Source organism: Protopterus annectens, chromosome 12.part0 (assembly GCF_019279795.1).
Source record: "Protopterus annectens isolate FY-2018-M chromosome 12.part0, PAN1.0, whole genome shotgun sequence".
Classification (NCBI taxonomy): Eukaryota; Metazoa; Chordata; order Ceratodontiformes; family Protopteridae; genus Protopterus; species Protopterus annectens.
The window spans coordinates 839,713,447-839,728,597 of NC_056746.1; positions in this window are offsets into that span (position 1 = coordinate 839,713,447).

A 15,151-nucleotide genomic window follows, 5' to 3' on the forward strand; every position below is an offset into this window, starting at 1 on the left:
CTTTTTTGAGGTGAGACACAGGATCTGAACTGCTTAGACACAGTAAGGTCTTATTAAGTGTATTTTACCTGATGAAGAAGTAATTACTAGAAATAAGAAAGTCTTAAACAACTGTTTTAGCTATTACTGCAGGTATGTATTGTTTTTTAATTGCAGAGGGACATCAGGTATTAAGTTTATATGCTAAATATTACTGCAGGTATATTTAAAGACATAATAACTACTTGAAATAGTTCTACTGTTATCACTCCCCACGCAGAAGTGGAGGGTGGGGCAAAGCTGATATTTAATGCATGTCCCACCAATGTGCTCTTACTTGGTGGGGCAAGGGTAGAATAAAGATAGAAAAAAAATCTCAAACCATGCCCAATGGCTACCTGCATGAATGCCCTTCTATGCCCCAAGCCATACCTAACTTCATCTGGTGTATCACGTTTAGCTCTGCAAGTATTGCTGCTAGTTTTTGTCTCTAGTACTTTCTGAGACATTTTATTATTTCCTCTAATTCCCTGTAACTAAGTTAACTTGTCTGTCTTTGTCCTTACATAATCAGTAAATCAATGAATCAATTAAATAAATAACTCATCCTATATTACTCATTCTTTTCTCGAAAGGATTTGAGAACTACTGATGACACATCATAAACTCATACAGGAAAAAACATTTTACTCCACCCAGCAATGTCACTGGCTCAGCAGCTGCATAACTGCCCTTGGTGCAGAAGGCTGTGGGTTTTATTACCACACCCGGTAGATTAATTGCTGAACTGCAGTGGTGGTGCTGTGGTAGCATTGTCGCCTCACAGTAAGACATTGTCCTGTTCGATTCTCAGCTAGAGCGTCTTCTGTGTAGAGACATGCGTGAATGGGCATACCTTCGTTGAAGGTTGTGCATCAGGGCTAGCAACTTGGCATGTAAAAATCTAGTGCCAATCATTAGTGGACTGGAGTTACACTGTGGCGACCCCTAACTGGGAAAAGCCAAAAGTCACAACAACCAGGTAGATTAATTACTGTCACTACAGTGCAGCATAAAGAAGAGAGGGGTTAAGTGCTGTGCTCTAGAGAAAGTTGTCTTTCTGGTGAGATGTTAAATTAAGACCTCTTCTGCCTCAGTTAGCTAAAGCTCAGATGGATGTAAAAGATCCCGTGGCAACTAACAAAACGAGTAAGGAAAATGCCCTGATGAGCTTTCCTCTAGTAGTATAAATACCATACTGGGTCACCCTAAAAAGAGGCCACTAACTTAGTGAGACTATCCCAGTCAACAAATAATTAATAAATTAAAGTACTCGGGGGTCAGTGAAACATTTCCTATATTTTTGCATGTCATTACCTTAAACTGGCCAGCATTCATCTCCTGGAAAGTGCACCACATCCATAGATGATGTGATCCCTAATTCCCCCTGCATCCTATCTGCCTGTGTGGCTAATGGGTGCACTACCCATAACTATTCCAACTGTATTAGTGTTTCTTTTCCCTGTCACTGTGCCCCACCACAAGTATGACAGGGCCCTGCTCATTCCTCAGAATTTCATGGGTTAGGTAATGTCTGATGTACAGCATGGCCTGTCACTGCACTGTACTGCATAACCTGACAGTATTATTGTATACATTAGTTTTCTTCTCTGTTCTCTTTGTCAGTTGTCATTACTCACAGTTGTGACACAAATGCAACCCCTTTGCCAGTGCAGTGATGTATTATGTTTGCTTTAGCCTTTCATGGAATATTGCTGTATTCAGTTTCTCCAGTGTCTCCATATCTGGTTTGTCCTCTACTGGAAACCGGAAATTCATCCCTGGTTTGGCACCTATGTCTCTAATGGGCACAGGTAACCTATAAATGGTTCATCTCCCAGGACCATGCTTACACTTATCAAGAACTTGTCAGATATTTGGGATGCATGGCTAGGCTTAAAAGGCCCTTGTGGTCTTTAGCCTAGTAAACACCTATGAACCTATGAACCTATGTTGCTTCTAATCTGCCTGGTGTCCCCCATGCTGTATATGTTTGTGTAGCACTAAGTTGTGTTGCTTGGTATAGTCTACATCATCCATTGTTCTTTCATATGAGAACTCACTGGCCTATCACTCCACAAATTTGACTGTTTCTTGTTCATTCCCTCACTGTGCAACTCCAACTGAACTTTTGCACTGGATTCCTGCTGAAGGTTCCAGAGAATCCTCATGTGGCAATTGATCAGTTTCTTCCAATTCCACCTGTTTCTCCTTAATTTCAGGACTCACTGTTCCATCATGCTGTGATGTTACTGGAGTTGGATTTTCTACACTAAATCCTTCACTTTGTAGGTAATCCATAACTTTAGTTTCTATTTCTTTAACTTCTCAATTACTAATCCTCTTTTCTACTTTCCCCCTTTATTTTCTTAATTTTTGTATTGTAAAATTTTTCATATCTGGATGCCTTTGTATGTATTTCAGTTCAAATATCTTTGGTGGTGCTTTTTTGTACTGATTAGTTTTTCTTTCTCCTTTGCATATATATTGCCCCTTGTTAATCACTTTTTCCCATGTCAATATTTCTTCTTCATGTCTCCCACTTCTCCTGTTTCTCCTTACTTTGGGGGGTCATTGTTCCATCATGCTGTGACATATCCTGTGTTAGACTTTTGTCACTAAATCGTTCACTTTGCAGATATTCCATAACTTCATCTTCTACTTGTTTAACTTCTACTTTGCTAATCTTCTGTTCTACATTCCCCCTTTGTGATCTTATTTTTTGTATTGTGAAATTTTCCATATCTGGGTGACTTTGCCTGTATTTCTCTTCTAACTCTACTGTAGGCAGTCACTGATATTATTGTACACTACTGTAGGCTGTGCCTGATATTAATGTACAATACTGCAGGCAGTCGTTGATATTACTGTACACTACACTCTTTCCTTCCAAAAAAACTTGTCAAAAACACGAGAAAAACTGCAGTACAGGAATCACAAACACCACAGGATCCAAACCAGCATAAACTTTATTCTGGCACCTCGGCCTTTCACCTTCTTGGAATAATTAATTGATTATAATAGAAAGGTATATAATTAGCATGTGTATTCATTGTGGATTTGTATGCAATTAATGTTTATGTTTTTAATTTATGATCATTTTCTGTTATTATAACTTTAAGTGTTTAAATATTCTAAATTATTTAATTGAGGGTGTTTCATTGGTTGATTTGAAGTACTGAGTGTATAAATTGCACAGCATTTGTTAAGATTAATTATTCCAAGAAGGTGAAAGGCAGAAGTACCAGAATAAAGTTTATGCTGGTTTGGATCCTGTGGTGTTTGTGGTTCCTGTGCTGCAGTTTTTCTCATGTTTATCACAACTACAGATTTTCCCTGCTATTACAGTACATTACTGCAGTCACTGGTATTACTGTACATTACTGCAGGCAGTCACTGATATTACTGCACATTACAACAGGCAATCCCTGATATTATTGTACAGTACTGCAGGCAATCCCTGATATTACTGTACATTACTGCAGACAGTCACTATTACTGCACATTACAGCGGGCAATCCCTGATATTACTATAAAGTACTGCAGGCAATCCCTGGTATTACTGTACAGTACTACTGCAGACAATCCCTGATATTACTGTACATTGCTACAGGCAGTCACTGATGTTACTGTACACTAATGTTTAAGAATCCCTGACATTACTGTGCATTACTGCAGACATTTACAAGTACTTCTGTACACTACTGTAGGCAATCCCTGACATTGCTGAATGATATTGCAAACAGGCAAACTTTGTGTTGGCCTGCTTCTTGCAGCCCCAAAATGCCCCATTGTGCCTTGTGCCCATATAACATAACATAACGTAATGTAACGTAACATAACATACATAACATATAACATAACATAACATGTAACATAGCATAACAAAACTTCTTGTGCACTTTCTATCATTTACAATTATAAAGTCACTTTCTTTCACAGGGATACATGTGCATCTCAGTAAGTCCTAATTTGATTATGCATCTTTCATTTACATGTCATTAGCTGCTATATTTGCATATGCCTGTCTGCACATAGTAATACCTTGAAGCATGAATCGCAACATACCTGTAAGTAACTGAATCCTCCAGACTGATGCACAGCGTACATACCTACTGTATGAATCCCAACCATAATGTTATTAATAATGCAAAAACAAAACTGGGAGTGCTGAGAAACTTTAAAAACAAGCAGTACTATCTTAAACTGTACATGCAAAATGTATACTATATACAGAAGTGTGCCCATAAAACACTAGAGGTCAACTACATGTTAAGGAATTACCTGCATGCGATAGAATCACTGGATCTGGAATCACATTTATCAAAAATGAAATACTATAAATGGTGATGTGAAGCACCTTTTAAACACACACAAAAAATCTTTATTCATTTATTGATTGATTTATATTTTTGCAGGTGGGCAGTCCCCTCTACACCTACTCTACTACTACACCTTAAGAGGAGAAAATATCAAAAAGCCTTTAGAGTGGGATTTTGGTTTGGAGTTGGCATAATGGTTAAGGTGTTTACCTCATGGACACAGAGAACAGGGTGTGATTTTCACCTTTGAGGAAAAATTATCTATGTTTAAAATGACCCCACAAGGGCAGCTAGACTAACATTTACCAATCAACTTTTAAAAAGCATTCATCTAGCTGGCACAGTACAACATATTGCAGATTAACTCATCACATTAACTTTTAGAAGAAAAACCTCTCAACCACCAGTGTTTCAATGACAGATAGTTCATATTTAAAGCAATTAATGTTAAATAATGCTTGGATAAATAACTTGTGGTACCAAAAAACTGAAACAGTTGCAACAACATATTTTATGATGGTGCAGCAATCAGATGAAATTTGTTTTATTGTATTTGCATGAATATTCAAAGAAATGTGTATATCCTCCATAGTGCTAACTTTCAGCAGCAGTTGTATGGGGTATAGATTAACATACACTTTTATAGACCACAGTTTGGTCATTTGCATATAGTATTCTATCCATCCACCCTCACCTAGTCACATCTGACTGCTATAACGACCTCTTGAACAGCCATCGCCATTCGTAAACTTTACTAGGCAATTAGATAAGCATAGTAGATTGCCAGGCCTTTTTCCGGTTTCATAGAGGCACTGCATGCACACCTATGGGAAATAAAAATTTGCGAATCTGCCTAACACATGTTCTGGAATATGGGAGGAAATGGGAAAACCAGGGGAAAACCTGTGTAGACACAGGGAGGATCTGTCAACTTTGCAGAGAAGGCACCACTGCTGACAACTGAACTGGAAGACTTCTTATTATGAAGCAACAAATGCTACTTACCACAGGATTGTGATGCAACATGCAGCATTACTGGTGTGAAAGTCAAAACATCGAATGCATTTAAGTTTGTTTAACAAGTGTTTCAGTAACCCTTGCATCATTATAGGTTGGTTACCCATTGCACGTGCTCTTGACAGCTAAGGCACTGCTTGATAATTACCTCTTCAGTCAAGCGTTGTTCAAGATACCAACATCCAAACTGGAGTGTGATGAAGGCTAAGTTAGTTAAAGGGATTTGACAATGTTCATATCGACTTAGGGGTATCTGAGGAGTCAAGTCCTACAAAGCATTTTCCTGCCTGTTACTGCTTACATAGTTGAAGTACATTTTAATAAAAACCCTTGTAAGCTTTTTATTAAAACCATGACCCACACCAGTTAGGTTATGTAAGGTGGCATGCAGTGAGGTGCATTCATACAATTTAATGGGGTGTATCATTGTGTAAGAACAATGCAGTGATCATTAAATTCTATGGATGCACAAGATGGTTCCCTATGCTGATGTCACAGGGATTAAAGTTCATTTTTCACACTCTGCGGTACCAACATATGGAAAATGCCAGCTTTTAAAGCTTTTTTTTTAAATAGTAAAGCAGGAAAGTTAGCAGATGGGGAGAAATGCTAGATTGGTACTTGGTGCACCATGTACTATGGTGCACATATAACATTGTTTTCATTAACAAATCACTTTTACTTAATACATGCCCATTGCTTTTAAGACTGTGTTTCTAGCCAGAGAAGTGGACTAGTCTTTTAAAACTCATTAACCACTAAAATATTCATTACAATTTCTGTGAAGTTTGTTGCTGTCAGTTTCTTGAAAAAAATCAAGCAAATTTGTGTGCACACACGTGCCTATATATGCTTGTGCGTGTGTGTGTGTGTGTGTGTGTGTGTATGCACGCATGCACGCATGTGTGTGTGTGTGTGTGTGTGTGTGTGTGTGTGTGTGTGTGTGTGTGTGTGTGTGTGTGCCCACGCATGCGCATGTGTGTGTGTGTGTGTGTGTGTGTGTGTGTGTGTGTGTGTGTGTGTGTGTGTGTGTGTGTGTGTGTGTGTGTGTGTGTGTGTGTGTGTGTGAGATATATAGCTATGCAAGCAATGATGTTCAGTAAGGTAGTCGACCTCCCTATCCCTGGAAGTTTTATTATTTAACTTTTGTTCTTACAGAATGAACTCTCTGTTAAGTGTTAAACCAAGGTCCCATCTGCTGGGGTTGATGAAAGGTGGATGTAAAAGATTCTATGGCATGTATCAAAGAGAGTACGAGACATTCTCCAATGCTCTGGCATATTTCTACTAGTAGTATAAATATCACTCCGGGTCTCTACTGACAAGAGGCCACTAGCCTATCTGGTCAACAAAGGCTAAACAAAAAATAAATTAATAAGCTGTTTGCATTTGTTTCAGCATTACTCTACCATCACCATCATCCTCAAACACCATTTCTTCTAATTTTTCCCATTTTTTTTTCTACATGAGGTAATGGTGTCATGTCAACTGTCTCTGTCTCAATTCAAAGCCACACGCTTTTTTAACAGTCATGCATAATTGTCTCTGGTCTTCTCTCATGTCATCCATCCATTTCCTGGCTGAACATCTTCATTTAATTTCGCCTTCTTCCTGTCTCTCTCAAATCTTCACCAAATCATTGTGTGTTTATCTGCACGTCTGCCTGAACCACAGTAGTTTGTTCTCGTTGCCCTTCTCTGCATTTGTAGCAAATATATGTTATTTCTTTAACTGCCTGATCTCTGCTTATTGTTTAAAAGTTGGTGAAGGATATTTTAGAAATAATTCTTGACTCTGTGTGGTTAATGCAGGACTTATCCATGGTTGGCATGGTTTGATCTTGAGGGTGAAGAAAAACGTGATTAAACAAAGCCATTCATGGGTAAATCCTGCATTTCTCGCACTCAGGAGTGGATTTTTGTTGTTATACAATGACATTATTTAAGAAACTTAACTTTTCTAAATAATGTCATTATATAAAACTACTTTAGTGCTCTTCTGCCAGCTCCTGGTAGTCTGGGGCATCCAACGCATGCACTTCGGTTGCTCTAAATCGACAATGTACATTATTCTCTATTTCTTTTATTTTAAAGATATTTAATTATTATTTACCTATGAACTGCTTAGATTTTTCACTGAATGTCCAGATGTTGCTTATATTATTGGTTTTGCAATAAACGTGGCTTTCTGTTAAATCACTGAAGCTGAAGTCACTAAATGAGGTCAGATGTCAGAACTGGTGCTCTCAACATTGAGAGGTGTGACAGTTGCATTTTATGCATATATAATATTGTATAATTCTGCTCCATAGAGAAGTTCACTAGTATGTTTTTTTTTAAACAGTTAAAATTCTCAACTTATCTCCATGGAGAAGGAATTTAGTTCATATTGAGCACTCTGACTGGCTTGTCCAATCTGTGTACAAGTTTTGGAATATTAAATTAATGACAGGAAATGGCATGACTGAAGAGTTTTTGATTTTTAATGTAATTTACTTTCAAAGTTAATATTAGGGGATGTTTTGCATCCATATGTAATTTCTGAAGTCTGGGAGGTATTAAAGTTGGTTTATATTCATTAATGTATGCAGTATTTAGTAATTTACCACAAAAAGAACACACACACACACACACACACACACACACACACACACACACAAACATGCACGCATATGAAGACACACAGATATATGTATGCAGGCACATATAAATACACACACACATACACCCACACACGCACGCATGCATGCACACACATACACACATTTACACACACACCCACAAAATGTAATGCACTCTGCTTTTTGTTTTATCTAACATGCAATCTCATATGCACTAGCTGCCATGATTTAGACAAAAGTGGACTTTAACCACATTACTAAAACAGACTACCGCAACTGTGGTTGAAGGAAATGTGTTTCTCTGTCTCACAGCAGCTGGTACCACACCTGGCAATTGCTGCTGCGCCCATGTTTGTTATGATTACTGTTTTACTGTGCACATGAGTTTTTAACTGTTTTTCTCTTGGCGTTCTACAGTTCATTTTTTTTTTTTAATTTTTGGAGAGCTACACTTAGCAAGTGGAAAGCAAATGGTGACTTCAAGGAAACTATTAAGCTTTATGGATTTGTTGTCATAAGTAGGTGATTTTGTTTATTAATTTGGAACATTGACTGTCAAGCGGGGATTTGTTGTCCTTGTAGCCCATTTTGAAAAGATATATCTATATATATGTAGTATTGCACAGTAAGTTAAGTAAGTACCATCAGCTGAGGTCATGGTGACATGTTGCTGACATCACAGAAGATCAAGTTTCATGTAGTTCTAGAAGACAAATCTTTGAGAGATCAGAACCACATCTGATGGTGAAGCGTATCACAGCAAGTAGAGTTTGCAGAAAAAGCAATTTTGTTTTGCCTGAGATCTTCTATTTTAGAGCTTCATATTGGAACAAGCACTGTATTTTCTTCTGTTATAATCTGTTTAAGGTAAATCTATATTTAATCTGTTGTTACATATCTTTTTCCTCTTCTCATTTGGTCACAACATAGCTCTTGGGTACAAACTGCTGTTATATGTGTTGTATGTACAAGTGGAGTGCCATTAACATACATTCACGTGGATTTAAAGTAAATATTTCAGCCTTTCTTGTTTGAGAAGTGGGCATAACATTTGACATCTGCTTAAAGCTGAGGCTAGAAACACCACAGGAGAATCCAATACTTTATATACCAGAGAGACTAAGCACTGAACAGCACATACTTCTCAACCTATTACCTCAAGAAATCTGGACAGAGCCTAAAATAATGGGAAGACAAAGGCTCTAAAATAGGGACAGATTTTAAACATTGTTCATTAACTTAAAACATTTCTACTAGCATACATTTTCTGAAAGATATCAAGTCTGAAATTCAAATGTATATCATCCTTAGTGACTTGGCAGAAAACCATAAATTTTATGAAGAACAGACCAAAAATACGAGGAAAAATCAGGACATTCTACAAAAATCTGAATTGTTGAAAGGTATGGACTAGTAGCATTTAGAAATACATGGCCACCTGTCGCATACCTTTCTTGACAATCAGGTATTTAGGCTCTCTGTCAGGGAATCAGGTTTTGTTTTATATTTGTCTGGGAGTTTGAATCATTCTGAATTCATGTTCATTTCTGAAGTTAAATTTTCTTAGGTTGTAAAGTATGATATTCCACTGTACTAAAAGGGTGCAAGATGTGTCACACTATGAAACATATCTTCAGTTTTCTACAAAAATAATACATTTTACTTTGTTTAAACAAGACAGTCCATTCAGTAAATAAGATACAACAGTACCTCAGGGAACTATTAGATGCACAAACAGCAGTGTTAGGGAAGAGTGGCAGCTTTATTTCACGAACAGGCAGCTAATAACATGTAATGTGCTTTGTGGTGATGCAGATTTTGTTGTTTTTCTTCAAATCCTAGTATTCTGGATCACTATTTAGGATCTGATAATGTATTTTCTTTTCCTACTTAAATTTATTTTAAGGTATTTTAATGCAGGGATGCATATTTTTGTCTTTACATTTAGTGACAACATTGCGTTTCAATCCGGACTGTAGAGGTACACACCTAATGAAAGTTGAAAAGGAAATATAAAGCAGATATGAATCCATTAATTTATGTTTTACAGTGTTACATACTGACTAGAGACCACAGATGTACCCTTAAAACACATTCACAAGGACTCACACTTGTACCTCTCAGCCTTTCTGCATTAGATCGTTTGACAAGTGGACAGAATGTGTGATGTGATAAAAGATGACAGTGGAAATACAAAATACAGTATAACAAAATGCTTTATAGTGTCTGAACATAGAGGGTCATAAATAATTAGGAATTCACTGTTTAAATAGGGTAGCCACCTGTTAGATGCCTTTATACATTCACAAGGACTTGAACGATACCTTTCAGCATTTCTTCATTAAATGTGTGATTGGGGGGTCAAGATGTATGACATTAGATAATAACTGAGATCAGAAACGTAAAGCACTGTAGAATAAAATATTTATACTATACAGTGTATGGTCACTTCACTTTTAAGGTGTTTAGTAGTGCTTATTGGGAGCTTACTAAACCATATAATTCCTCCAGTTGTGTGGGTTGTGCTGCATGTTCCCCCCAAAAAGATTAATGAATTATCCACTTAAACTGAGGGTGGAGGTACAGTGAGACTCACATTCAGCATTTCTTGTGATTTTGGTAATTATTATCCGACTAGATACAGGATACAATACTTCTCCCTACACTCTGTTATGGAAGTCTCAACCTTTGGATACAAACCTCTACATTTTTACTCTCACAGCATTTCAGTACTTGCTACCATGATCAGTGAAGTCAGCAAATACAGTAAAGAAAATGTAGCAACTATGAACAGGCCATTATAAAATAATGTTATAGGTTTATAGGTTCATAAGTTCATAAATTGTCACTGGCAAATATGCTATTTAAGCCTTTTAAAGGTTAGCCATTACAACCCCACTGATGTGTCTAACTAGTTATCCCCCTCCCATCCTAAGCTGGGGATACATTTGCAGCCTCCTATCTATTTCTGTAAGTGAGGGATGTGCTTTGCTTTACAGAAAATGTGAATTTGTTACAGAAGTGGGGAATTCTTTGGGAGAGATATCTGTCACACCAGCATTCCTGTTTATGTTGTGGTAGAAATTTTAGGTCCTTGATTGTCTTGTGTTTCTGTTATCACCAATTATATGGATATGAAAGAGATCAAGCACGTCTGAGCTGTTTGCAGCTTCCTGAATTATTAATAATGCAAAAGTCAGAAGTGAAACTGGTCAATTTTAATTAATGTTTATTTACAAAAATTCTTTGATATACTAGAAAACTGTTAAAGATATATCATTTTGTCTGTTACAATAATCAAATGAAATGTATTTTATTTTATTTGCATATGCATTGGTAGTAATGCAGCTCGTCTTGTATATTTTTGTACAACACACTTTATCATTTGTCTATATTACAGCAAACATTTAAAGCATTGAAAATAATTTCTAAGATTAGCATTACTAGCCTGCACATCATTATAGGTGCATACTGTGCATTATACCTTGTGCTTGACAGTTAATTCATCCTTCTTAATCATGATACTCACCAAGTGCTGGACAACACGGCCACATGCAAACCTGAGTGTAACAAATCTTTGAAGGTATTTTTGCTAAGATGTCAGGTTGTGGCTATTGCTGCATTAAACACTTGAGATTTTTTATATAATTTCATCTTTTTCTTCTTTGTGATGTAGCAATATATTTTGTTTATTATTTTACTGGCTTATGAATGATAACCCTTACATCCCGCACATCTTTTGATAATTATGTTTTCTTAAAAGATGAAATGTTCATATCAGGACTTCGTTTAATTTGAATGAGGTAGAACAACAGCTGTCAGCTGAAAGTTAGGTACTTCTTATAGATTATGAGGTGAAATCCTGTGAAACAATGTTTATTTCCAGAAAGCTGGGCCAGTGCCATATTTCATCAGTTTGTATTAAAGGCTATGTTCATTGTACAGGTACATACGGCTGGAACAGTTAGTCTATCATCTTCCACTCCCTATGCTTCATGTACAATTTTCATATGAGTTATATCACAAAGATATATTTTAATTGCCTGGTTTATTACTAAGTTATTATTGGCTTTTGCAAGTAAAGATCTTATTATAAACGAAGGGCCCACAAGATCCCTGGAACATATGCTATTAATATTATTAATACTACTATAAATATTTAATACACATGAGGTTTTTCTGTGAAACATGATATGAATTCAGTTTTATTAACATTATTAATTTACTTTAGAAAATATTTCAGAAGCTGTCTTGCTGGTTGTACCCTTCCTAATCTGCATTATCTACAGATCTTGTTTGCAAAGATACAGCAGAATTCTGATACAAACAGAATAGTCAAAACCACCTACCTTATCCAAGGTAGTACCATAGTCATCTGGAACCACCCTTAATAGCCCAACCCACTATCCTCTAGTGGTGAAAGATGAACCATAAAATCCATCTAACCTCTGCCTTTATCTTTGCCATAGTGAAATTACTGTCCAGGCATTTTCATTTGATATGCGCAAGGACCTGCCCAGGAGGTTAGCACTTTTGGCAGGGACCCACCTTACCTGAGGCCCCTACTTTAATGAGTAAGATTTGATGCTCATTGGCTAACATAAAAAGGTGAAGCTTATTGGGGGGGGGGGTTGGTACATCTGCCACAGAAGAGAAATAGTACCTAGTCTCACTATTTATCCTTACCCATCTCTTCAACCCCACCTCTGTCTAATATATTGAAAATGGAAGGACTGCTATTTTTCTCCCAAATCTTTTTCGATACTCTCTGTCCAGATTTCTGGCCAGGCTTTTCCCCATAGTAGTGCTATTCCTCTAAGGACCAATGGAGATCTTGCTCTGTTGAGGATTCTAACTGTGGTGGGTGGCATATCAAGATATACTCGGCATCGCTCTTCAGCCTCTTTAGTTCTTGTTACCATTTGAGTGCACCTGGCCCCTAATATTACACCACACATGGTGTCTCACACTAGTGGTAGTTGGAAATAATTTCAGTAGAGCACCATCGGAGGTGCATACAGCAAAAATCTAGCAACTTTATTATACAGTGTAAGTTAATTACTGCTCAGATTCATGAGCAATGATTGGTTCATTTCCATTATATCCTCAAATATCTTGCATTACTCACAGGAAAAACTCACTCATAATCTTGAAAGACAGATTGTAAATCACTACAGTTATCGATTTTAGAAAATATTTCCACAGCCACATTCTTCATGATGGACGGCACAGTGGTGCAGTGGTATCATTGTCGCCTCACAGCAAGAGGTTCTCTGGTTCAGTTTTTGACTGTGGTGCCTTCTGTGCAGAGTCTGCATGTTCTCCTTGCATTCATGTGGATTTCCACCGGGTGCTCCCTGCGTTTGTGTGGGTTTCCTCTGGATGCTCCGGTTTCCTCCCACGTTACAAAGACAAGCATCTGGAGCATTTCTCTCCAGGCATCTGCTGAAAATTGGCTTTGTTCCAAGTCAGACTTTCCCATTAACAAATGTTAAATGAATAAATAAATGATGCTAAATAGAGAAACTAAACCACTAACTAGAAAGCTGAGCTCCACCCCTTGTCTCCAACTCACAAGTCACAAAAATCCAATCTATCCATATATAATCTGTATGGCTGCAGCTGGTAAAACTGAATGCTCAAAAGAAAAAACATTTTTTTCATTGTTTTTCAGCCTGCTGTGTGTGTGTGTGTGTGTGTGTGTGTGTGTGTGTGTGTGTGTGTGTGTGTGTGTGTGTGTGTGTGTGTGTGATCACAGTACAGTGGGGTCTCAAATTTGCCCTTTCCCCACTGTTGTGTGATCTCAGAGTTAGTATATATGGTTAGCAGGGGGTATGAGGCTGCAAGGGGGCTACCTTTTCACAAAAGGGTAGCATTATTTTAATTTTTCCAAGTTTTGATTTAAAAAATTGCTCTTTTGTGTTTGCTCTTTTAAGCCTTCCATATTTGATGATAGAATGCATTTATTGAGTGTGTGTGGTGTGTGTGGTGTGTGTGTGTGTGTGTGTGTGTGTGTGTGTGTGTGTGTGTGTGTGTGTGTGTGTGTGTGTGTATGTGTGTGTGTCTGTAGACATACACCATACAGGTGACACAGTGAGGAGCGGTGTCTCCTCACAGCTTGAGGTTCTCCTGTTTGAATCTAAGACATGGTGCCATCTGTGCAGAATCTGCATGTCCTTCCTTTGTAAATGTGGGTTTTCTTGGGGTGCTTTGGTTTCCTCCCTCATTCCAAAAACATGCAGTAGGTGCACTGGACACTCTAAACTGCTTATAGTGAAAGCACTTGTTTGGGGGCAGTACAGAAGAATAACCATGGCAGGGATAGCCACCTAGAGATGTGAGAATATGGGCTCTTGTGTGATCAGGATTAGGGAAAATACTGGATAATTAAATTAGGATGTCTATTCTCACAAGGATTAAATGATCATTTATAATTACCACTTGTTATTCTTAATTATATTGGAGGAAATGATTAAACAGGAAGTTGTGTATCCATTACTATATGTATCTATTTTTGTATCACAGCATGTTTGTTCACTGAAGAGGGCAAGTCTGTCAAAACCGGTACAATGCTGTGTGATTAAAAATTCTTTATGCTAAAACACTTTGGTGATGGCCTTCATTTTTGCATTTGGATTTTTTTGGTCATTTGCACCTGCCCTACTTGCGAAGGAGTTTGTTTTTAGTATTCTGGTTTTTATTTCGCTGTTGGCTGAGAAGTGCTGGCATTTGCTGTGTCTTTGGCTGGTTTATACATAGCCATTTATATTGGGAAGGCTTTCTTCTTATGTCATGGATTTCGGTTGCGATATCTATTCCTTGGCAGGGAATGCTATGTTCGACTAATTCTCTTATTGGATTTAGTAGTATGGTTCGCTTCATCAGTGGTGATGGTCGCCATGTTTTCTACCCAGGAGTGATGCTTCTTTTATATCAGTAACTTTTTTGGACATCATTTATGATAATATCTTCACTTTGGTATTGGATTATATGTTTCTTAATACTACAGTGGACTTAACAATGCGATTTACTCTGGTGGTGATGGTCACCATGTTTTTCATCCAGGAGTGACACTTTTTTTTTATATGAACATCTCGTTTGGACACAATTTACGATAGTATCCTTATTTTGGTTCAGGATTATGTCCTATACATTGGGCTGGTCGAGTGACTGA